Below are 8741 nucleotides of genomic sequence, written 5' to 3'. Positions count from 1 at the left end.
GAGGGGGGTTACACCGGGACATTTCAGTTCCTGGGACACCCCTGGGGTAAGTGTCCCTCAGGACAGGGCTGGGGAAGGAGGTCCCCTGGGTGTCCCTGTACGCGCCGGTCCTCCGGGGCAGCCTCAGGGGTGCCGGTCCCCGACGGGCGCTGGGGGTGACTGTCCCCGGGGCCACCACTGTCACTGCAGCGCATCCTCGGAGCTGGAGGTCCCCCATGTGCCCCGTGGGTGGCAGCTCCCTGGGGCCCCTCTTGGTGACTGACGGTCCCCCGAGACACCTCTGCTCCCCGCGGGGCCGCCCAGGGCCAGCCCCAGCCCCAGGGCCAGCCCCAGCCCCAGGGCCAGCCCCAGCCGCCTCCGCGGCCGCGGGACGCGCACAGTGCCTCTCCAGGGGAAGGCTGGAGCAGCGAGTGCCTGTTCAAGTCTGCTCCCACCCACCCGCCGCGTCTGTCGTACGTTACCAGCCGGCCCCAAACCCACTGCGGAGCATCCAAAGGCAGTTTGAAAAATGCTCTGGGCTGTATTTGTAAAATGCTCCTCTGTGCTTTCCCGCGCGGCAGCACGGCCTCGGCACGGGCAGCGATGCTCTGCTGCATCACACACCCCCGGGAGCCCCTCGCTGCCCGGATTCCATTTTTAATGCTGGGCACCGCAGCCCCAAGGCAGCGCCTTCCTTTGCCCGGGGCAAACCCCAGCCTGGCAGAGGGGCAGAGCCTCGGTCCTAGTCTGCCCAAAATAAACACAAGTGGGGTTTATTAGGACATTGCTCCATACCCCTCTCTGTTCAGCTCACAGCCCCCTGCCCTCCTCCCCAGCACTCTCTGGACACAGGCTGGGATTGCACTCCTGCTCTGCCCTAAGCCAGCCGTGCATCCAGCACGGAAAATCAGGATTGTACAACAAAGCCGGGATTTTGTTGCAGGCATCGCTCCTGCGGCTCGTGGCCTGAGCAAGCGCTACAAACCCGTGTGCGCCTCTGGCCACGGCCTGCTGACCCCCCGGGGCTCCGTGAATGCCAAGATGAGGTCTCCAGCCTGTCAGCAGCTTATGGGCCTGACAAGGGGGGTGTGGGTGGAACAAGAGACCCCAGGAACACTAGAGGGGCTCTGTGCCACAGCCCCACCCTGCAGCACAGCCCCGCACCGGGAAAGGAAGGTCCCCGGGCATCCTGCCCTTTCCAGGATGAACCGCAGCCACAGGTGCCGTTTCCCAGCCCCTGGCACGCTGCCCGGCACCACACCTGGCAGGGGAGCAGCCTGAGCTGTGCCACCTCCTGTCCCACAGCACGGGGGACGGGCGGAGGGTGGCCCTGCCCTTCTGTACGTGCCGCAGAGCAGCCCGTGCCCGGGGCTAGCGGGAAGGGCTCCCCACGGGGCTCGCAGCATCATTAGAGCGCCGTGACTCAGTCCTGCCGCATGACTGCACATGGCCCGAGCGGGCCGGCAGGCGCTGACCCACCAGTGCTGCGCTCGTTAGTGATCATCATTAGTTTTGCTCCGAGCGGTGGCTAATTGCGTAACGCCGGGCACACGGGGGGCTGAGCCGCACAGCTGCAGGGCAGCCAGGGATGAGGGCAGCATGTCGGCAGCCTGGCCCTTGGGAACAGCCCCCAGGGTGCCATGAGGAGGGACACGATGTGCCCCAAGCTCAGCACAGAGTGAAAAGGCTTTCCCGGAGAGCAGCCTCCCCCAGGGAAGGCCACCTCCCAGGCTCTGTCAGATCTCCTCAGTCACACCCGCTCGCTGGGACTCATCCCTGCCCTCCCAGCCTGGCTCTGGCTGTCCCCACTCCTGTCCAGGTGGTCTCAGATTGTTGTACCTCTCTTGAGTTCGTGGGAGGAGGGCTACGGGGGTGGCTTCTGTGAGAAGGTGCCAGAGCCTTCCCCCATGTCCAGCAGAGCCAACCCCTGGTGGCCCCAAGATGGATGTAGAGCCTGGCTGTAAACCCTGGCTGTAAACCTGGCCATACAAACCCCATGCAGCACCCAAAAGAGGATGTGAATCCCATCACAGCAGGATGTGCATGCAGTGGTACCTGTGCATCCCCACAGGCAGGTTGTGTCTCACCACCCTTGCAGAGCTGGCAACAGGCTTTGGAGGGCTGAGCCCCGTTCTGAGACTGCTGCCCGAGGGAAAAGGGATCAAAGGCAGGAGCAGGTTTGGGGTGGAAGTGGGAGGGATAGTAACAAACCTCAGAACACCCCCTGGGGCTGGAGGCAATGCAGGCAGCCAGGTTTAGAGCTGAGCCAGGCTGTCCCGGGCCAGGTGCCTGGCCCTGTGCTCACCATTCTCACCCTGGCACTGCCACGGGGCTGTGCTGGAGGGGACAGAGCCCTCCACGGCCAGGGCTGTGCCAACTGATCTCACTGATGGTCTGCTCTAGTGGTTGGTCCTGAACTAGTTGTTCCCAGGGGAATTATTCAATGAATTTGAATTAAATGTGGGCAGGCGGCTTTCTGAAGCCTCTGAAAGGAAAGCAATGAGCTTAAGCAGCCCCCTGGGCCCTCAGGAGGTCTGGCTGGCAGCCAGGCAGAGACAGGATCCGGCACATCCCTGAGCAGTGCAGAGGGAAAGGCCTCCTCAGCAGCATCGGGCAGTGCAGATGGGGCTGGGGCTGAGCAGGGCTTTCCCAGATACCCAGCCCATCCTCAGGCTCACCAGGGCCCAAAAAGGGGACACAGGAGAGGTGGCCACAGGCAACATCACCCCGTGCTGGCTCCTGGCAGAGACACCAGCCCTGCAGATCCCAGCTGTCACCTCCAGAGCCTCCAGCTCGGGGATTGCACTGGAGTCAATGGCACCACTGGAGACAAGGGCAGGAGCACCCCAGGGATTTGAGGGGACATCCAAAAACCTGTGTCCCCGGTGCAAAGGGCAGGGCCCAGGGGAGAGCCAGGAGCCAGCAGCAGGTGTCCACACCTGAACAACTTTCTGGATCAGGCCCTGGGCTCTGCACACTCCCTGCTCCTCTGGCTCGCAGTGGCAGTGCTGGCCCCTCTCCAGCCCTCTGGTGAGGCTGCCAGGTGCATTCCAGGTTAGGGTGCTAAAAGCCTTGTAGCAAAGTGCAGCAAGCCTTGAGGAGTGGCAGGAGGCAGGGCCTGAGCCCTCAGTCTCCAAGGGTGCAGATGGACCCTGTGAACCTGGCCCAGGCTGTGTGGAACAAAGCCAAACCCCCTCCTTTAAACTGATGACTCTACAGTTTCTTAGGGAAAAAGATGTAGAAATGGTTGTCATGCTCAGCCAACATCCCCTTTGTTCAATCAGCCTTTGCACCTGCTCTCCAGCACTTTGTATAGACACTCACACACTGAATGACAAATATCCCAAGTGCATTATTTTTAAACATCTACATGCATTGTTTACTGGCAGAGCTGTGCTCCTCCCTCCCCTGTGCTGCTTCCCCTGAGAGGGTTTTCCTGCCAGGGAGGGTCCTGAATAGGGACATGAAGCCAAGCACCCCAGGGGAGGCTGTGGGAGCACAGGGGACTCTGTGTGGCCTGCCATGCCATGCTCACAGCTGGGGAATCACTTTGCTTTCCAGCTGTGGCACATCTGCTTGCAGAGCTGCTTAACATGATGCTGCATCAGGATGGTCTGTGGCAACCATAGCAACGGGGCTGCCTTGGATTCCCACCTTCCCCAGCAGAAATGATACTGATTTCTCCCAAATTTGCTGTTGCCTGAGAGACACCAGCAAAAACCTCTGGCCAGGCAGGAGAGGAGTTCTGGGAAGGTGCCCAGGTTGAGGCTCTGCTGTGCCCTGTCAGGTGAGGACTCTGGAGCTGGGCCCAGCGAGCAGCTCCAGACCCTCCACAGAACCTGAGCTGCATCCCAAGCCCTGGCTCTCTCCTGCAGCATCAGCAGGGTGGGAAGCACTGCTTCTCTGCCCCTACAGCCTGGATTCCACAGGAGGAAGAACCAGACATCCCAACACCTCTGGGCTCAGCAGCAGCCTGTGGACAGACAATGCCAGCACAGTGCTGGACAACAGAGCACGAGGGCACTGCCCACTGAAATGGCTGCTGGGGTTTGGAGATGGAGGCTCTGGGCCCAGGAATGGTCATGGGGATTTAGGGAGTCAGAGAAGCCCTCCCAGATGCTGAGGAAAGCCTGGGATAAGGGCAGCACCCAGTTTCCACAGCACAAACTTCTCATTGACGAGGAGTAAAGGATTAAAAACCTGCAGGTGCAGGGAAAAAGCCACTCTGGGCTCCCCTCCCCTGGCCCTGAGCTGCACCCACTCCTGGGCCAGCCAGGCTGAGGCTGCTGCAGCACCCACAGCTGTGTCACCAGCCTCTCCCTGAGCCAATCCCACCTCCAGCACTTTGCACTTTGCAGCTCACACTTTCCTGTCATCACAACTCCCTCCACCTGCCCACAGAGCAAGCCCAAGGGCTTCACAGAGCCCCCCAGCCTGCTCTGCCCTCCCCTCCAGACATAGTCCAGGGGGGCTCTGGGCTGTTTTGCTGCTGCTCAGTGCTCCTGGGCCTGCTTTGGGGAGGAAGTGGGGGAGCTCTTTTTTTTGGGGTACAGGAGCACCACACTGAGGTTCATCCTGCCCTCCTCTGCTCTCCCCCACCCTGGGCAATGTGGCTCTGCAGGGACAGCAGTGCAGGACCCCTGGGCTGGCTGTCCCCAACGCCAGTGACACTGCAGTGTGACAGGATGAGGATGTTCATTCTGCTCCAGAAACTCAGCACAGCACTCAACACATCCCACTCGTGCGGGACCAGGGAAGTGCTGCCCTTCCAGGACCTTGGCAGGCAGCCTGGCTCTCCCGGGCTGGAGGTGGCTGCCCTGCTCCGGGAATGGCAGTGGGAATTTAGGGCATCAGGGTGATCCTAGAAATGCTGAGAGCTCCCCCAGCTCAGCATTCAGGGGCTGCTGCTTGGGACAAGGACAATGGCCATGGGCCAGGTGGGTCCTCTCACCCAGGAGTCCTCTCCTGACCCAAAACCCCAAAGCAAACTGAGGCCCGTAACAACAAAGTTCTGCAAAAACCCTCAAAATTTGCTTTTTCTGCCCCATTTCTGCCGGGCGGGAGCTGCGGGGCTGCAGCGCCACCTGGCGCCCACAGGGAATAGCGCAGCCTCCTGTGCGCTGCTGTCGGGAATGGGGGGAAAAAAAAAAAAAAAAAAAAAAAAAAAAAAAAAAAAAAAAAAAAAAAAAAAAAAGGTGAAAACAGTTTTCAACACGCCGCAGACACAGCAGCGTTGTAGAAGCACGCTGAGAAATCATTATACATATAAATGTTATTATGTTTGCCTTTATAGTAAAACTGATACAAAGTTCCTTCAGATTTTATCCAGTGTTTAATTTGAATTTTGTATCCCTGTGCCAGATACCTTCAGTGCTTTTGTGCCTTTCCCTTGAAACGGGGAGGGGCAGAGACCGCAGCTGTGCTCCAGCCCTGCCCAGAGCACTCCAGCCTGTTTTAGGCACTACCAGCAACATTAGCAGGGCAAAAAGCCTTCCCTTGGCTCCCATCACACTGGTGGGTTTGTGCAAGGATTGGCTCATAGTTAAAGGATACAAATTATTATTTTTTTTTTCTGGATATCCAGTAGAACGTTTTAACAACACTAGAAATGTAAAGCCCAGTCAGAGCTGAGAGCACAGGTGTCCATCTCCCCTACAGCCACCAGGGACACCTGAGGATGCTCAGCCGGGGGGCCAAGCCAGGGAGGGAGGAAGGGAGGACAGAGACTCAACCAAAACCTGGAGAATACATAAAGAAAATCCCAAATAAACTCTTCCCTTTTGTTAACCTGGCCACTGAGAAATTACAGCCTCCTGCTATGTGAAAATTTCCAAGGCTGGACACTTTCATTGAGGTACTGACCACAAACTGGCTTTTAAGAAGTCTCCAGTGTGTATAAGAAGCTTTAAAAAAAATCTATCTGTCAGAAATGAAAGAAAGAAACAACCAAAGCCTGAAGTTTTAGCAATATTCTGAAGCCACTGCAGTGTTCTGCAGCTATAGCAGTGCCCAGGAGCTCTGCCCCCAGTGCCAGCCCAGCTCTGCTTGCACTCACCCTTCAGAAAAGATTTTGTGATCAGAAACCCAGGGCAGGACCTGAGCAGTGATAAAGAAGGGAGCTCCTGAAACCATCAGTGCTGTTCATCAGAGGTCTCCTAAGAAAAGCAAGAACTGCACTTTGTAGCTTTAAAATAAACTGTCAACATTTACTAATTGGATAGAGATAGCGAGTGATCACAGAGGAGAAGAAAATAACCCACTCATTTTAATCTTTGTGGTGATTCTGTGTGTGTAATTTGTCTTTCTCTATCAGCTGTACTGACCATTATGGGGGCTCAACTCATCCAGGCAGGATCTCTGCTTATCCAGCTGCCCCCAGGTTCCCCTGAGAGCTCTGAGGAGCCTGAACTCCCAAAAAGCCTCACCTGGGACCCCATCCCACCCTCCACATGTAATGTTGGAGTTCTATTTAAGCGCAAACCCTCTTAGTTCTTGCCCGTGGCACTTTCTGGGCTGGTTTTTCTCTTGTACCTGTTCAGGGATGATGCTTGTTGGGAAAGACTGGACAGGAAGGACTTATGAATATGATTGCATGATAAAAAATACTGCAGATACAAAACCTGTAAGTGAAATAGAAATGGAAGCCAGTTTTGAGATGTGTGCCTGGCAGGCAGGAAGACGGTGATTAAGCTCACAAAAGGACAAGAATGTTGCCTTTCCACCTTGGCAAAAGACATCCAGGAACAAATGCATAAGAAAGAAGTCTGTAGAGAGTAAAATGACATGGTAATGCAGTCGTTCTTATAGGCTGCATGCAAAGTTTGTAGGTTTTGTATCTCATGCTGGTTGGTCAATGTGAATTAGAATATTCAACAGAAAAAAGGATATATTGTATTGTAAAAAGAGGATCGCTCTCTTACTCTCTGGCCCTCTTGCCCTCTTCTCCTCTCTCTTGTCCTCTTGTCTTGTCCACTCTTGTCCCCTCTTCCCCGCTCTTGCCTTGTCCTCTCCTCCCCGCTCTTGTCCACTCATCTCCTCTCCTCTCTCTCACCTCCCTTGCTCCTGTTTTCTCCCCACGTTTTTCCCCTGCTCCTGCCCCGTTTTTACCCCTTAGCTCTCTTCTATCTCTCTCTCTCCCCATTCTCCCTTTAGGGCTTTGCTCCAGCTAAGGCTGGTGGCTGGAAGCAGAGCCCGCTTTACCCACGACCCTTGTAATAATAAAGCCACGTGTTTCTAGAACATCTCAGGTGTGCAGAGTTCCTTGTCCCTGCCATCCACGGAGAAAAATCACTACAATGCTGTGAGGGAATTCTTCTGCCTGTGCTGTTTTCCTAGCAGATAGTGAGTGTTGCAATGACTTTGCTGTTTGCTGACTGGTTTGTGAGCAGCCACCTTTACATACAAAGGAATTGTTTGCAGCTGCCAAGTGCAGTTTCCAGCCCTGACAGAGCTGTGAGCCAGTGCTATTCCTGTGTTCCTGTAAAGCCCTGGGGAATTCAGGGTATTCCTATAAAGCCATAGAGAATACAGGGTATTCCTGTGTTCCTGTAAAGCCCTGGGGAACTCAGGGTATTCCTGTGTTCCTGTAAAGCCCTAGGGAATAGAGGGTGTTCCTATATTCCTGTAAAGCCCTAGGGAATATAGGGTGTTCCTTGTTCCTGTAAAGCCCTGGGGAATACAGGGTATTCCTCTTTTAGGGAATACAGGGGATTCCTGTGTACCTGTAAAGCCCTGGGGAAGAGTTGTGTTGCAAGGAGCATTTTCCCTACTAAGAGACACAGCCCTTGAGGGGAAAATTCCTGTGGTTGCTGTGCTGCTGCTCCTCTGTTTGGTGAGCCCAGGGCCAGGCTGGCTCTGTCCCCTGTGGCTGTGATGCACATCCTTGGGCAGCTCGTCCTGGTGTTGATTTGGGTGAGCAGAGACCTTGCTCAGCCTGGCCTTCCCCTAGGGAAAATCTGGGTACAAACTCGAAGGGCTCAGAAGAAGCAGTGAAGGGTTCTCCCATTGCTGTGGGTGAAGCTCTTTGTGCTGATCAGACTCAGAGAAGATTTCTGTCACCTTGTGGGAAGGGAAAAGGGCTGAGACTGAAGGCTGGGCCAGCAACTTCCTGCAAGGAAGAAGAGGAGTGAGGGTGTCCATATGTGAGGGGAAGGACTGGCTGGATGTGAAAAGCAAGCCAAAAAAGCTGTAAATTTAAATATGGCAAGGAGGTCTCTTTGATCAAGCGAGGGGACCTTGCACTGCTCCATTCCCTGTGCCCTGGATGTATCATGTATCCTTGTGCCCTCCTCATCTTTCAAATCTGGTTCATGTGTTGTTTGAAGGCTGCTCCTAATTAGCAGAGCTCAGACAGCAAAATCCAGAGGAGAGCCAGTGCAAAGACCAAACCCGCAGAGTTCAAGGGGATTTAGTCCAGCCAAAAATGAATGGCACACTCAGAAAATTCTCCTGAATTCAAGTTCTGATCAGTCCATGTCCCAAAGTGCTTGAATTTGGAGTATGAGGAAGGCTCTGTCTTTGGCAATTTGAGCTGTGGCTTCACCTCTGTAGCAGCTGGGTCAAGATCCCTGGAGGAGCAGTACTGGAAATGTGGCTGCAGCACTCTGGACTGTGCTCTCAGCTCCTCATACTCGAGCTCAGCAGCTTTGTGTCAGCTCACTGGTAACTAGGAGAGCTGGGATTTCTTGGGATGAGTGCCTCTTCAGAAATAAAACTTACACAGGCTTCGCTTTTTCCTGAGAGCTTGAGCAAAATGGGATTTT

Source organism: Zosterops lateralis (genome assembly GCF_965231275.1).
Source record: "Zosterops lateralis genome assembly, chromosome: 16".
In the NCBI taxonomy this organism is placed as follows: domain Eukaryota; kingdom Metazoa; phylum Chordata; class Aves; order Passeriformes; family Zosteropidae; genus Zosterops; species Zosterops lateralis.
Note: the sequence above shows the minus strand (reverse complement) of the source record.